The following is a 17,909-nucleotide window of genomic DNA, read 5'->3' as shown; positions in this document are numbered from 1 at the left end:
GAAGAACCAAAGTCCTGATAGCAATGGAGATCTGCATTGCAGGTGCTAATATTGCTTCACCAAGTATTTTACCTGATTCAATGCTTATAAAAGTTTTTTTGTGGAGATTTTTCACCTGATTTCTTAAGGAAGCAAGATCCATACAAATGCTCTGTCTCACATTTCCATCTGTTGCACAATTTACTCTTAATTTGAGAAATGGAAAAAATTAGTGTTTCTACCAAGGAAAATTTGCAGCATGTTACCCACACATTTTCCTGTGTATCTGCAGTGTCAGGCCAGGTATATTATTAAAACTATACATGGAAGGGAAAGATTGGGAATACTTCACTGAACAGAGTTTGTTTCTAATTAGATATAGGGTAACCCAACCTTGAGACATGAAGCAAAGCCTATCTTCTAAAAATTTAATTGTACAGCCAACTACTTGTCTATTCATATCTATCCCAGGAAAGTCAAATGAAGTATTTCTTAGTTTTGCTTGAAAATGTACAATCTATCATCTTGAGATTTAAGATATTTGTTGCTATACTTAAAAAGAAAGATGAACTCTTTTTGAGAAAATCACTCAGGAACCGAAGCTCATAGAGTTAATCAAAACTAACAAAAAAACTCAGTGAATGTTATATAGTCTAAGTAATAATTCATTCAGTCATTTTGAAGTGTTTTATCTCTTCTGATAACAAAAAATCATTAGCTGTCTCATTAACATAAAGTTTTCCTTGATAATCAAGGCATCTTTTTATATGTAAAAACAACAATTAAAGTATTTGTTAATGTCAGACAGAAATCTTCATTAGACTTCCATGGTCATGAAAAAATAAGTAATTGAGACATTCCTCTTTTAACTTTCAAAATTAAAAAAAAAATAATCTTGTTTTATTAGAAAAATGTTTGGGGAACTGAAGGTGTTTGACTTTCTTGATGGTAAGGAAATAACTTTGTTTGAAGCTTTCATTATTTCTTTGTCTTCTTTTTAAATGCTTGTAAGGATATATGTTGTTGAATAACAAGAAAACTTCAAAACAGAGGAGTCTCTTTTGCCCTTGTCGAAGCTTCTCCTATTTAGAACAGCTCCTACTACACCACGTGCATGTACTATGCTTTGCTTTGAAGACTCATTAGAAATGTATGAGTTCATAGTTTAGCAAACTGGCGAAATCTTTTTCAAAAGCTCTGCTTGGCAGTGTGATATTTGACTAAACAAGTCAATTAAACTGAAGAAGATAAATTACATTCCGAAAGAAAGGTACCATTAGATAACTACCCCATATTCCTAGCAATTCATTAGAGTGCTCCTGAGTTTATCTTTCCCAATTTAGTATGCAAGGAAAATGTGATAGTAATGAAAACAGCACAGATTATTTATTCACTTAATCCATCAGTTTCAAACTTCTGAGTAACAAGTTTACTCAAGTTAATTGAACATATAACTTTGTCAAATCCAAGCCTTGTGTAAGCACAGCCAGTCTACCAGTCCACAAGGCCTCTCACAAGGAACGGCTACCACATGTGGTACCAGTTCTAAGGATGGAATTTCTTAGGACACTAAGAGATAAATTGCTTCATTATTAAAAAATAGATCATTACTATATCCTCCTCCCTATTCTGTTGTATTGAAAGATAAGTATTATGGTAAAAAGAAAATACATGCTGTCACAGTTTTAAATTCAGAAGAAAATAATCTCAACTTAAAAAAAAAAAAACCAAAACCAAAACCACTTAATTTCTTAACATGAACTAACTTCTACATGGAAAGAAGTTATGAAAAATGAAAAATTTATTCATTATTATTTACTATAAAGTGAAAAAAGAGAAAGCAAACTGGTGTAGAGTCCAGTTCAGCCATTGTAGGGCTGTCAGGACACATCAGACTAACTTCTGATGACTTGTTATCTATCGAAAATAAAAGCTGGGGGGAAAATTAAATGCAGAGAAAAATATTGATCATTTTGGTTGCTATAAGGATGTTATGTCATAGATTCATAACCATTTCTCATATGTTCTTGGTGGCCTGTTTGTGTCCTGTGTTTCACCTGTAAAACACCATAGCTGAGTGTTTGTAACTGGCTACTCTTGAATAATTCCTCACACCTGTATTTTTTTTTTTGCGGTTTTGAATACTTCAGTGTTTTTAAAGCTGTTCATTTTATTTTATTGACTGTAGTTGTAAATTCCAGCACTTCAGTAGATTTCATCAACAGTGATGCTGCTGGAGACATCTGTGTAAATGTCACCCTTAGGTAGTGGCCTTTGCAGGATCAGAGGTATAGTTTACACTCAAGCTTTATGGGGAAGACTGATTATGTCTCATATAATTCCATAAGAATTTCATCAAGTTCAGTAATGCAACTACACTTTGAATTTGTTTTCTGTTGCCACACAAAAATACATTAAATTATTGTTCAGAGAAATAAGAATTTCAGCTTTCCTAACAGCACACAATATTTTACAAGGATGCACTGCAATGTCTGTCACATGGTTCATATCTAACTGCATGGAAAGAGTTCTACTTAAACAGAATACAAATAGAAGGAAACATGATAAAAATAGGACTTGGCACAGCCTCACAAAGTAGATTGTATTGCTGCCTTTGAATAATTCAGAGCAGTTCCATGAATTAAAAACAAAAACAACCCCCCCAAAACTTCAACAGCAAGACAGTAAGGGAGAGAAAAGATGATTCCACAGGTTGCTTTATGCTGGATATCCAGTACTAGAACCAAGATTATCAGATGACTTGGTCTCTCATTATGACAATAAATATTCAGAGAGCACAGGGATTGCCATCTACATAGACTGCAAGTAATGATAACCACTGCAGTGATTCACAGCAGTCTGCTTCCAACATAAGATTTGCAAAGCAGATAATCACTTGGTTGGGAATTCCCTGTGCTGATGAATATGCTGCTTAGTTCACTTCCCTGCTGAGCTATTATTAGATGGCACACTGTTATCAAATAAATAGTTCACTTTTCAGCAGGAACTAGCCATCATTTTCATATGAATCATGAATCAGTGAAATTCTCCTCTTCCTTTTATCCTCCCTATCAAAAAGGAAATACTGATTGTCAAAGTGCAGGGGTTCTGAGTTCCTGCTGTGCACAATTTCCCCCTCTATTAGGTAGAGAGTGTAGGGGACAATAACAGATAAATGAGAGGAAGAATATATTGGGGAACAACAGGAATGGTATGATGTTTACCTGCACCGTCTGCCTATTCCAGTTACCTGTGCATATTGAGCAGCAAGACAGACCTTTTGTCGCAAGAGCCATACAAAACTGTGATGGAAATTATTTAATTAGCACTGAGAAATGCAGCATTATAAGCACAAGATACACCAGTAATATCAGTTGTCCATCTCCCTTGCTGGTCAAATATGCATCTGTGTATCAGCCACAGAAATGCTGGGCAATAATGTCTGCACAAGGACATTTGATATTTCCATAATCTGTGTTTCTCTTCCCATAACATACAGTGATATTTGCATACCACTTTTTTCCCACGTTTACCTTCCATAACATATTCAATTATAAAGTTCATGAAACTTAAAAGAAGAATTTTATGGACCTTGATTGTGTCAGAGGGACAAAACTAAAAAAAGTTATTTTTATAAAAAGTATTCAAAAGTATTCAAAGTTATAGTTCAAAGTCCTTTTGTCAGACTTAGTCTTACTCTGGTTCTGCTTCAGGATAACTAAAATTGAAACCATTTGCAGTAATAGGTACATACCTGTACTTCACTCATTCAAAAGTAGTATTGACTTTGCAACTCTAGTAACAAACAGCCGTGCTTGAATTGCTCTGGAAAAATTATAATTGTTCTACCTTTAGAATGGTGCAAAATATTATATGAATCTCCTGCCAAATTATAATTTTTATATCATGCTGAATCAGTCTGCAAAAAATAGACCTCTCTCAGCATTCTTTCTAGTGTTTTAAAAGTGATTTGAACAGAAGAATTGTCCTAAATACAATATCATTAATAACAGTTAATAAAATGCATTTTTGATGATGGGATTTGGAGGTGGAAGATTGGAACAGTTGCCTGGGTAAATGTTCTTTTTGTTGTTGTTTATTTGTTTGTTTTTAACAAAACCATGCATATGTTGATAAATATTTGTAATTGACAAATTGCTGCATTTGTGAGAGTCACTCTTCTCTCCTAATGCTTCAGTTGCATCAGTTGACATCTGCTTTCTACTCTTTCATACCTGAGACAGCATCCAACACATAACTCTCACACATCTTTCCTTAAATTTATCCTCAGTGTTCATGCTTCTTCCTAAAATTTACTCAGGGAATGCATAGGAAACCTCTGTCTTCCACTAGCAGCAGTTAATATCTCACCTATCTGTTTGTTACCCATGCAAAATAAAAAGAGGTCTTTGAAATTCTCTGATATTGCTGAAGCATTTTCTTTCCCGTCCTTAAATTTTATAATACTGATGTTTGTACAGTTGGCCTTATGATGGATAGCTGACATGAACATAGAAAATATGGATAAAGGACATTTTTAGCTCACAACAGCCTTATATGATTTCAAAGTTTTACTGGAAATATCTTGATCTACTTAAATTGGCTTAAGGCTTTGCCAGCACAGTTGCAGTTGTGTGCCTAGGGAAGCACGATGCATAGATATGAGCCTCATTGTTTGGGCTCATTTTCCTTAACGTGGTAAGTTACCTTTATGGAACTGTTATGACAGCAGGACAGAATGTTACAGCAACCTCACTTTTTATCTGCTGATTAGTTTCATAGTATACTTTCCCATTTCTTTGTCATTTAAGAGTTGCATGTAAGTTATGAGCAGTCAGACAACATTAAGCATAACGTATTTTATGACCCTGTATAAATATATATAATGAACATATGATGTGACTTTGATTTATCAAAATATGATTAAATATTAAATTTTTATAGCTTCATCCTCCATACAGCATAAATTCTACATCATATTCTATGTATGTTGCACTATAATTTCAGATAAGAAATATTATGAAGTAAGTAATTTTACTGTTGAAAAACTGTCAGCAGGACTAACCAAAGTATTCCAAGGCATTACAGAATAACTTGATTTTTTTTTTAAACCAGTTATTATAATAAACCCTGTTCCCCAAATAAAAATACAAGTTAAACCTGATCTGGGTGATCTAAATCTTTAGCTACCTACAATTTGTCTTTAATACCTATAAATTAATAGAAGCTGTGAATAGCTCTTCCCCAAACTTAGAAACTTGGTGGAATTGGTAATCTTCAGAGGAGGCAGAACACTTCATATAAAGGAGCTGTTTCATATAAAATTTAGACATTACTTTCTGGGTTTACAGCTTGGATTATACATACTTTCCTTGATGATACTTAAGTTAGGAAAGGAAAGTTGGAAGGTATGATTTCTTATCCCCCTTTTCATTTAATATCTAGCTACCTTCTAGCAGCAAAAAAATGTGGAATTACTCTGTAAAGCTAAATTGTCTTGGATTCAGCCAAGAGTTAGGCTCAGCTTCAAACATGTTTAAACTTTGTCTACAATTAATGGAAAGGAAGAGGACAAAATGGAGTTTGGTGAGTTACATGCATATTTGCTGTCTGTGAGAAAGGGTAAAATAATTCATAGAGTGAAGGAAGAATGGAGGGACAGTCTGCTAATGTGCTCCAAAATTCCACGTCAAAATTACACGTTTTAGACACTTTGAATGACCATGTTTTCTTCCAGGTGCTTGATAACGGCAGAATATATTATATACTGAGTAATGACACTCATTATGGCTAATATGGAGTATTAGAGATGCATACATATGTATCTTGGTATGGGTCTCCTATGCAGCTTCACAGTATACTGGCACACTAACAATACAAAAGTATTTGCAGTTGCTCAAATATGAGAAAACACAGTGTTATGGACTATTTTAGTATTAATGTTGACTGTGAAGAAAATTAGGAAAATTACTAAACCTCAATTCGTAAAACATCAGAGTTCAAACTCACATTTTGCAGTCTGTGGAAACAAATCAATACTAGATAATTTTCCAAGTTACTTCTGAAAGTGCTCTCAATAATTAAAAGGCTAAGAAGAAAAGAAACCTAACAACCATTTCTAATGAAAGCCTGAAACCATTAAATGAATAATGTATGATTCACTGGATCTTTTTTTACTTGTATGTTTGCTTACATTTATATGTATTTTATCAAAGTAGAAAAATTAAACAGAACCACATGGAAAATGAAGGTCTCCAGAGAAACACAAAAACTCTATGGATATTTACAGCTCTGACTGCTAATGTACTTTGAGTTTTAGAAACTGACTGTATGGAAGGGAAGAGAAGTAATACACCATGGGACATTGGAAAAGTAAGAGTACTAGATATTTAAGTAAGGAAAAGGAAATAATTTGGAGATAAGTACTTCTGGCATTCTCCAAAAGGCCAACTGTACTCTCACTTTTTTTTCAAAGTAGAAGTGCTGTTTGTGTTTTACAGGTCTGTGGAATTTTACAGATTTTGCAACAGGGATGTTAAGTTACTGCTGTTATAATATGTCTAGCAGTTGGAGAGCTCAGATGGGAAGTTTGTGAAGTAAAACCAACACTGCCAAAAATAAAACACTACTAAAATCTTGTGAGTCTTTTGAAGAGTCTTTTCTCAGACAGGGAAATCAGCCTGAATATTTCTTTCCAATAGAGCAGGAGATTAAGAGAAACAGGATCCTTCATGGCAGTTCCAGAGAAGTCACTGATTCTTTATTTCACAAGAAGAAATACAAACCCAGGCCTTCAACCAGTGACTGGATTCACTGATTTTTTCCATTCTCCCGAGTTCCATGGGCCTGGGCATCAAACAACTTGTTGCTCCTACTTGGTTTGGAGAAAAAAAATCTCAGCACATTTTTTTTATTCTGTTTTCTGTTTTATTCTGTTTTTTATTCTGTTTTCATTCCATATGCTTCACCATGAAAAAACATTTCTTTGAACTTTGAGATTGTTTTACTAACTTGTGGTAGGGTTTTATACAAGAAAATACTGGGATTTCCTACTTCTGAGACAATGCTATTTGGAGTCAAACTCTGACAATTTTGGAAATAATTAGCCAGTAACTAGCTTATATTTTCTACTTGTCAGATACAGTCTCAGGAAAACTTAATTATGAGATTTAATTGTTCAATATCAACTATTTCTGTATCAATTTGCTGAAATAAACCTGGTGTCTCAGTGCTTCTATGTGCAATAGTTAATAGGTGTGGTATCCTGAATTTAACTGGTGGGCAGGCAGCTCCTGAAAAGAGAGAGGGATTGATAATTATGTCAATGTCATTCTTTCATCTCTTAGAAACCTTTTAATAGGAAAAGTCTAATTAGGATGACAAATAAGGAAAGTCTATAATGGAAAGATGTCTTTACATAAAGATAATTGTTGATAAGAATGCTGATAACAATTGAGTTCATATGAAAAGGTAACTTTCATTAGCAAGTAAAGAAAAGGTCTCATCATTTCCATTCCAATAGAAATTTGCCAGTTACCTGATAAAACAGGTAAATAAACAATAGAAAACTCACTATTTTATAGTAATTAAAAACATGATCTAAGAATATGAAAGATTGTATTGAATGGCCATAGTACAGTTCTATTTTTTTGGTGGTGGAGGGGTGGTTTTTTTGCACTGAAGTCCTGATAATGGACAGAGGCACTTTGAACTACTGACTAAGGAGACTGCAACTTTACAGTTAATTCTCCAACCTGAAAGCGACTGCCAAGACATCACTTAAAATAGTGATGTCTATTTTGTGCAATAGGTGGTTCTCTAAAAGTCACTTTCCAATCCTCAGTCAGAGTGCAATTTATGTTTCTAACTGCTTGACCCTAAGCCCTGTCATGGTCGAACACCAACCAGCAACTAAGCCCCACACAGACACTTGTTCACTCCACCAGTAGGACTGGGGAGAGAATTGGAAGACTGTAAAAGCAAGAAAACTCATGGGTTGAGATAAAGACAGTTTAATAGGGAAAGCAAAAGCCACACACGTAAGCAAAGTAAACCAAAGACTTAATTCCCTGCATCCCGTGAGCAGCCGTCTCCAGGAGAGGAGGGCCATAGTGGTTACTTGGGAAGACAAATGTCACTCCAAACATCCTCTCTTTCCACCTTCTTCCTCCTACTTTATATATTGAGTATGATGTCATGCAGTCTAGAATATCGCTTTGGTCAGTTGGGGTGACCTGTCCTGGTTATGTCTGCTCCCAGGCCCCCCTGCACCCCCAACTTCCTCACCAGTGTGTCACTGTGAGAAGCAGAAAAGGCCTTGGCTCTGTGTGAGCCCTACTCAGCAACAACAAAAACATCTCTGTATTATTGTGCTGGTTTAAAGATAAACCAACAGGGGAAATGAACTCAAATCAAAAGAGAGCTTATAAATCAGAATAACAATTTAATGAAATAATACAATAAGTACTATTATACAGACAAACAATTGGTTTTAACCCACAAAACCCAAATATATAACCCAGCACCCTGGGGCATGAACAGATTGGTGTTCTTTGGGCCCACTGAGTCCAAAGGAAAAGGAGAGAGGAAAACCTGTTGATAAGAGTGCTGTTGCAGTCTGGTGGTGGTTGCAGTCTGGTCAAGGGTGGTGATTGCAGTCCGGTGGAGAGTGATGGTTGCAGTCTGGTTGAAAAGTGGTGGTTGCAGTGCAGTTGAGAGCGGTGGTCTGCAGTCTGGTTGAGAGTGGTGGTCTGCAGTCTGGTTGAGAGTGGTGGTCTGCAGTCTTTCTCTGGATCCCACAAGTGGTAGAAAAGGTCCCAAGACTCCAAGATTATATATCCTCCAGTTCAGGCAGGAATGCTCAGTACCTCCCTCAGGGCAGGGGGGTTCCTTAATGGGTGTGAGGACAAGAGCAACTCCTGTCTCGCAGGTCTCTTAGCACTAGTTTATAGCCTGAGGAGTCAGGCTCTATGTGCAGATAGTGTAAATTGATAACAGTTTCTGGGAAATGGCATGGAAGGCTGTAGAATACACAGTTTTGGGTTACACCCATCCAGTGATGAACTGGTCTCACCTGTCCTAACTAGGACAATTAGAAAACCTGTGCTCAGCACAAATCCAAAACACTGCCCAATTCCAGCCACTGTGAAGAAAATTAATTCTACCCCAGTCAAAACCAGCACACGACCACAGGAAAAAATTCCCAGTACTCAGTAACCTCTTGCAAACAATTTGGGCACTCCACAGAATGTTTTGTGTGCTGCAGATCTCCCTGTGGAGCAGGAAACATGCTGAAGAACATGACTGTAATTTACCGCAAGTATTGATCACAATTGACTCATTAAGAAGGAAATCAATTCCTCTGAAGCATATGAATTGAAAAATTGGAAACAAAAGTGAGTGGAAACATTGTTTTGGTATTCATGAAACATTTTTAATAACAAGTTTTTAAAGAGTGAAACTAAAATGTTTTGGACTAGAAGAAGACATTCTTAATGCCCATGATTTCTATATAGCTTCTGTCTGTCTCTTTATTACATATTCTGTATTCTTGGTCAGTAAATATGATCATTATACTCTGTACTCTCTAGTACTATTTCAACATATTTAGAGTGCTATGAATGTGTCACTCCTTTAAACCCCTCATCATCTCTTAGCAATAAATACTTGGCATCCTTTTTTTTTTACTCACAACATGAAATGAAACACTTCATGAATATTTGAAAATTTTAAATTAAACCATTCAGCAATCTCCCACTCTGTACTTCATAGTCCATGTAAATTTAAGATGCAATAAAGGGAAATATCATTACAGCACCCTTCACTTAATTGTAAGGTATTATTTGAAATGATTATAAAATGGAGATGGGGATAAAGAAACAACATGAAGAACATGTTTCTTGTCTATCAAGAAACAGCATGAACTTTTTCTGTTCAAGAGATATTTTCTATGTAATTCCTAAAATGTTCTATTTATGTGTTTTAAGAATTTTGATTCTAGTATCTATATGTTTCTATACGGAAAAACTAAATTTTGTGTACATTAGCAGTAAAGAATCAAATCTCTTTAAAGTAAAATACATATAATTAAACCAAAACATTTGTTTTGTTGTACCGTCAATCTTGATGAAAGCCTGCTTCTAGGGGAAAAAACATTTTGATGTTTCCAACTTTAGAGCCTTTGTGCTAAGATTTCCTAAAGAAAAATTCATCTTATTCCTCACCAGCTTATAATTGACATGCTTATCAGTGTTTTGTTCAGTTCAATTAATTAGCCCCCAGTTCAATTAATTAGCCCCCAGTTCAATTAATTAACCTACACTGGTTCTGCCAGAAGTCATCTGGGCTGTGGAGGGTGGCACAGGGGTTGTTTATTCAGAGTTAGCTGTGTTTCTAAGGCCTAGTCGTCTTTACAAAGAAATGGGTGGAACTAATCTTCTGTTTTTTAAGCTTGATACTGGACATACAGGTTTAGTCCCATGTGACTGACTGCTAAATGCTTCCTGATAACAATTGGAAAACACTGAATACACAGGATGAGGGGATAGGATGACATACAGTAACACAAAAACCAGAATTGTTTTGGGTAAGCGGAAAGATCTAGAGGTTTTATCCACCACCATTAGTCTTAAGAAACTACAAATATCTGCACAAGCACACAGCAGACACCTGCCAGAACATCTCTTTACCCTTAGGAAACCATTTCCTGGGATCACAGAAAGAGAATTAGTGTTAGACATCCATCCAATAAAATGTTTGGAATTTTAGACTTACCATGTTTTATTTCTTCCAATCAAATTCAGATGGCCGCTTTCATGGCAGAATGAACGATGTTCACCTCTAATACAAATGGAATCTATATTTATAGCATTTAACTTCATCCCACTTCTCACTCTGTTCCTCTAGGGTCTTTATTTGACATTTTCATTCTCTTCTGTCAAGGCAAGGGCTTCCAGCTTTGTGTCATCAGTAAATTTCATTTACACCATCCTTCTTCTTGTGTGCCAAGATAACTAATTAAATGACTTCAGATTTATTCCAGTAACATTCCTGCACTCTGATACTCTCCCTTTTCAGCATAACCAGTTGCTATATGTCATTCATCTAGTCCCTTACAACCTTAAAATTAATATGCCAATGAGTGTTTTCTCCACTTCAGGTAATTTCTCCCTTGTGACTATTAGATACTTCTGGGCTACTGCTGCAGAACACCGAAGAACTCTGCATGGAGGTGCACAGCTTCAACAGCATCTGTTTTTCTCTTGGTGTGCACATGACTGAATAATTCTCATCAACTCTGGTTTTTGCCATGAGGAACAGACTTTTAAAACACAGTCCAAGTCCACATCTATGTAATATTATGTGGGCAACTCTAGCACACACAATTATGTTTAACTTCTATGTTTGTTTTCTTGTTTTTCAAATGGCATCAAACCTAACTGCCAAGGGAGTAATGGAGTTCCCTATGTTTAAATTATTCTTTTGGAAAAAATGCATCAAAATAACCCTTGAACAACCACTCCATACTTTATGACATTTTTTTATGTCAAAGAGAAATATATAAAAGGCTTATCTGGAAGAAATCAACTATGTCATTCTGTATCTTTGAGAAGCTATCTTATTAATATAAGGAATAATTCTTCCCTTCTCAGCAATTTAGCCTCTTTCAGTTTTACTGATCCCACCAGTTGACTTTAGAGACATGCTTCTGCGGCTTTCTGTCCATGAGCCCTTGCACCATTTATCAGAGTGCTCCCCTCTCCAATCTCTCACTCTGGCAGGATTGCCTGGTGATTAGGATGCTCTCCTCTGTCCTTAAATTTATGATCCTGAAGAAACATAGGCAAAAGATAAATTAATAGATCAATTCAGGTGCTCTTGCCTGTACAAGCCACCTAAGAAGCAGAGAGTGACTTGGTTAAATACTGACCTTCAGATTATCCTGCTGGAACTATAGGTTTTTTACAGTCTGGGTCTTACTCTACAACTACACAAGGTACAAGATGAAGACTAAACAAGGAAGTGAGACTCCTACTCAGTTCTTCCTGACCTACATAGGACTTTCTTGACAAAGAATCAGAAGTGCAACAGATACTTTAGTCCCTTGACGAAGTGCAATCAGGCCTTCCAACTTCAATACTGTATCTTCAAAAAGGAAAAATAAAAGGTATTGTCTTAAAATACTTTCAAACAGTGACCTGGAAACTACAGAAAATGGGACAAATGAGTGTAATTTCTTTTTTTCTTATTTTTGGCTGCAAAATTTTTACCTACTTAGGAAATTCTCATCTCCTACATAAGATGTTCAGAGTACCCAGCAAGATATCCCCAGTGTAACTATAGTAAAAATTTGACATGGAGAGTAACTGAAACTGAACTGAAATCTGTCAAAAATTCATGGAATTCATTAATTTATTTATTTATTTTCTTTTTTTATTTTCATAATTATGAGTATTTAGATGTTTTTTCTAACTTTCTCCCTAGGTAATGGTTTTAAACTTATCTGTTGGGGTTTATTTTATTTTTGTTTTAACTCAATAACCACTCCTGACAACTATTAACTCTGAAGAAGCCATTGAAACAAACAAATCAAAAAATAACTCCACAATTCATATATTTTTTTATTTAAGAAAAGCCTTTTAATAACCCTATTTTAGAGTTATTAGATTTTTTTTCTATTTTTATGTCATGGATCTTCAGATTCCATAAAAGCTCACTCTCAGATAGAAGATTATGAATTCAGCAGATATCTTCCTTTCTATTTCAAAATCTGAAATCTTGCCCTTTTTTTTACTTAAGACATGAAAACCCAAAAAAGATGGTTTGGTGTTGGATTAGAAGTGAGGGTGAAATCAGTTCCTCTTATTCCCACAAATCATCTTATTCTAACTTGATGGGAAAAGTAAGAAACATGAGGTCATGTAGTTAGACTTTAAAAAAAAAAAAATGTTTAAGCCCCAGTGCATCTAATTAAAGTTCATTACAGGTGAAACTGTAGATGAGCACAAGAACTGACAAATAGCAACACACCAACCTCCAGAGTAGCACTTAGATGAAAATGTACAAAATAATGAGCATGTTTTTCAGTACCTCTTGCTGGATGCTCAAAGCCAAGCTAAAGTCAATGCACCTTACAATTAATCACCACAAGCCTGTATCAAGCACGCTGGTTTCTCTCCTGAAGGACAGTGCTGCTGCTCGTGAAGACTGGTAGCACGAAATGAGTGTTCTCAGAGAAGTGACCCTGAAAGTCTGGATGTCAGTACACACACGATTTCTCGAAATGCATTTTGAAAACCTATGAAAATTACCTCTACCTCCTCAGTCTCTGTGTACACAGACCTCAAGGCAGACTGCCTTCACATAATACCTTCCACCCTGCCCTCAACAAGGCTTAAATCTTCTGGGAGAAAAAGGTCCTCTGACCTCTAGTGAACTACTTTAGACATAGCCCAGCAGACTAGTGCCCCTCCTACAGATCGTATTTTATTGTCAACTTTTATTTGGTGAGTTCATTTTCGAGGTAGGTTTATTTGAAGGTCTTAGAAATTCTGACCACTGGGGATTTTGAGAACAGATTAATAGGTCTACTTCTATTTCTCTGGACAAAAAGAGAACGTCTAGTTCACTAAGTATCAAAAAGTCAAATTCTGCTTTTGTTATACAATTTTAGGAGCAAGACCTTTAATTTCCCCTACCTCTCTTGGATATTCATTGGATATTCATATTGACTTCTTAAGTGAATGTTGAATCCCTGGCTTAAAAATGTGTGTGATAGCCTGAAGGGCAAAGAATTTTAAAGAATAAACTTTTAAAGTTTCATTGTAGATATAATAAAATCACAGATGTTACAGACATTAGACATGCACTTGACAGCTTTAACACATATGGGGAAAACAGCAGAAAAAAAGTATCTGTGATATGGAAAACATTGCAGACCACAAGCCAAAACTCATTTAAAGAGTTGGAATTTAGGCTTCTGCTACTTTATCTGCTTTCATACTGCAAATAGTTATCTTTGTTTACTTTGATGCAGTCTCCAGTTTTCCATGCTGGCAATCAAAATGGCTTGGGACAGGGATAGCTCCATGAAGTAACATTAGCAAAACATAACCCTAACAAATATTTCAGACATGAAAAACCAGACACAGGTGCCTACCTGCATCTGACTATCATTTAATTCAAAAATTAACTCTGCCTTTCTGCATACTTTGCAGAGAGTTGGTAATTTGGCTTCGTCGATTCTGCTTTTGGGCAAAGACTTAAAAAAATTGATTGCAGCAACACCTTTTCTTGAAATAATTAGGATCTGATTTTGGATCTACATAGTGGTTTTTCAACAACCTGCAGACACACAATTTTCTCTGTGCTTCATCTCTACAAAATCAGAACTTTGCAATGCCCAATGATTGGTATCAGCAGTATATCCACAATTAAGCACTCAGAAAAAAACAGATGTTGGAGCAACTGTGGGAAAGACCACTTAAGGCCAAAGCTTATTGCTCTCCATTTCCAATTTAAATTCCCCGTGCTTAAATACATAAAAGAGGACCCACTGAAGCTATGACATACCTGACACATAGCTGAGGACTTGGAGACATTGAATGACACTAAAAAGTACAGAAGCAGCAACACAAAGGTTAAGCTGTGGCTGTAGTTGCAAGCTTCAGTGTACTTCAAGGTGAGCACAATTTTTCCATGGTCAAACATATCAAGAGCTGCTCACTGGGAAAATAAATGAGGTAACATCTTGGTCTGAATTATAAGCAGAGCTAATGACAATCCCACAAAGGTCTCTTTCAGAGTTGTAATTAGCTCTGAACTCGACTGGAACCTTGTGACATCTCTCAGACAATGTTAAGAGATGCAACCTCTAAACAGACCTCAGACAGACGAAAAACAAGCAGTCCTATATTAATGGGTTCACAAATTAATTCCAAATTCCAGGAGCTTGCAGCATAGCAATTGAAATCACAGCCTGTTTGAAGATTCTGTTATTTAACATTGTATTTTTACAGACAGAAAGCATCAAGTACATTTAGGGTTTAGGACTTTTGTTAAATCCTGACAATGAGATATATTTTACCTTTTTTACTGGCTTCGAAGAAATTAAGCTAAACTGTATCACTCTAAAGAACATGACTTTTACCACACAGATTAAAAGAGTCTGAATGTTACCTTGCTCTTTTTATAGCCTGCTTTATAACTCCCCGAGTGATTTCATTACCACACACCACGGAGCTATCCGTGCACGCCTGAAATGCAGTTCGTTTTTCCAGTCTCTAGAGGTCTCTGCATATCACATTTTAGTTCCGTGACATCTCTGCAGGAAACGCGTTTTGAAGGTGAGACTGAAGAACTACGTGAGAAAAGTCTGCTGGAACCACGTCCCACTCTGACAGCGCTGTCGTGGGAATTTAGTTCTCCCAGTAATTTATAGAAGCGAAAGAGAGGGAGAGAGATTTATACTGTAGCATTAGCTACACCAGCATTGACAAGCAGGAACATTTTACATTTTGTCCTTAGAATCCAGATAATCAAAGCTCTTAATATTCAGCTAGAAACAGTGGAATTTGGTGATGTATAAGGGTGGCTGCTAACCCCTGATGCCAGAAATATTACCTTTTATACCCTGACATCAGCCACAACTGGGTTGTTTGGTTTTATTCTCCCTTCATGCTTGAGGATTCTTTTCATTAAAAAAAATTAATTCTGATTTACATCATTATTATTATTTAGCTAACCATGGAAGAATTTATTTACTGTAGTTTGAATGTAGATTCAGTTTTTGGATAGGTCATAAAGGTCATATCTTCCACTGGTATGATTGCTCTCAGCTCTTGTCTAGGAACCTGCTTTCTAGGTGCTCAGTGCATCTTTCTTGATTGATTCTGTTCTGTAATTTATATCTATAATGTATTGAGCATATAAAAAATTTTATATATATATAAGGAAAAGATTCTTAAAATAGTAATAAAAACATCAAATCCAAGGAAACTCAAAGAAATCAACTACTTCTTTTATCTGTAAGGTGTCCCTGACCAAGTCAAAGCAGTTGGAACTAGATCTTAGATTACACTTAGGATCAAGTCTTGCCTATGGACTGTTTAAACCAAATAAATAAATAAATAAATAAATAAAGATTCAAGCAGCTACTCAAGGACATTTCTGATTCTCAAGACCTTTTTCAGGCATTGTACCCTTCAGTAACCACTCATATTATCACACAAGTAACTTGGCAGAACAGGTATATGTTAAGGCAGCCACATTCAGGCAGCAAAACCAGCTTTGTTGCAGACACAGCTTCTGCAAACATCAGAACAGAATCTGGCATTTGATTTCATTATTTTTCATGTACCACAACCATTAGAAAGATATGGAATAATTAGGTGAGCTTACTCTTATACTGTAGCTTAAATAATTTTAATAGACTTATAAATAATGTATTTATGTTAAAGTAGCAATAGTTCTTTGAGATGTCTTTTCAACTCTGTATTGCTGCTTGGATCCTGGTTTTACTCCTTACTGAGCTACATGCAGAAGATGAAATTCTCCTGGTAAACTATGTGTGCCTGTTCTCTCAGATGCTCCTTTGATACCAGGAGGCAAGAGAAGTGCAATAATGGATTGTAGAAGAGAGAAAGGCACATCTTTTATGTGCCTTTATGACACGTAGCAATTCTTTACTCTGAGAATTAGTAATGTGCTTCCCCCTTCTTCTGAGTAATATAAGACAGGGCAGTTCTTGGTTTGCTCTGTAAAAGCTATGACTGGGACCTATTTCCTGGTTATTTTACTGCTACTACTCCATCCCTCTTGTTGTCTTGGTGGCCTCCTCTAGACTCACTTCAACATGTACATGTCCTGCCTGTGCTGGGGACCCCAGAGCTGGATGCAGCACTGCAGGTGGGAGTCATGAGAGGAGAGTAGAGGGGCAGAACTACCTCCCTTGCCCTGCTGTCCACACTGCTTGTGATGCAGCCCAGGACACATTTGTTTTCTGGGCTGAGTGCACATTGCAGCTCCTGTCCAGCCTCTCACCCACCAGCACCCCCAGGTCCTGCTCTTGATCTGTTCATCCCCCAGCCTGGATTGGCACTGGGGGTTGCCCTGACCCAGGTGCAGCACCTTGCACTTGGTCTTGTTAAACCTCATGAGATTCCCATGGGCCACTTCTCAAGCTTATCCAGGTCCCTCAGGATGGCATCAAATCCTTCAGGTGTGTCAAGGACCACACCACCTATATAAATACCTTGTTGCTTGAAGTGATCAGGAGAACTGATATGTTTAAAGAGATATTTTCCATCCCTGCACTGCTGGCACATTAGTTTCTTTGTGCAAGAATTGTCTGTTACTTTATGATTGTATTAATAGAGGGATTAATAGTATAAGCCTTTGGAAATCTACACAGTAGAAATAGTTCCTACAATTTCTGTTGTAGGAATCCTTCAGTTATAACAGAAGTGTTCAGCCTTCATTAGTTATTTGTTAATGTGGGGATTTTGGGCAGTGTGCTTGTTATTCCTTATATTCAGAAATGTTTTGTAAATTATACTGAATTTACAATATAATTGAAAGTATAAAAAAAGAGGTAAATTTGAACACGTGGTACACAGTTCATCAACAGTATTTGGATTATGAGCTTAATTATTTGGCTGAGGAAGTAATTAAAGAGGACCAAGGCTATCAATCTTACATTCTGTCCATTTTCAGAAGAAAAAGATATTTCCTGTAGAGATTCTCTGAATAGTTAACTATCTTTTTTCCCTTAACTATACCAATGTAAATCCCACATATTCCTTTCCTCAGTAAACGTGCAATACAAATAATATTAGAAGTCAATATTTTCTTTGGTAATGACAGTGGGTTTCCTACCTAGTTGGAGAATGTGAAATTTTCTGTGGTTCTCCTAGTACAGAAGGAAAAGTAGA

The sequence above is a fragment of the Manacus candei genome, unplaced genomic scaffold, assembly GCF_025592945.1.
Source record: "Manacus candei isolate 608988 ecotype Guabito, Panama unplaced genomic scaffold, ASM2559294v1 h1tg000092l, whole genome shotgun sequence".
Lineage (NCBI taxonomy): Eukaryota > Metazoa > Chordata > Aves > Passeriformes > Pipridae > Manacus > Manacus candei.
Note: the sequence above shows the minus strand (reverse complement) of the source record.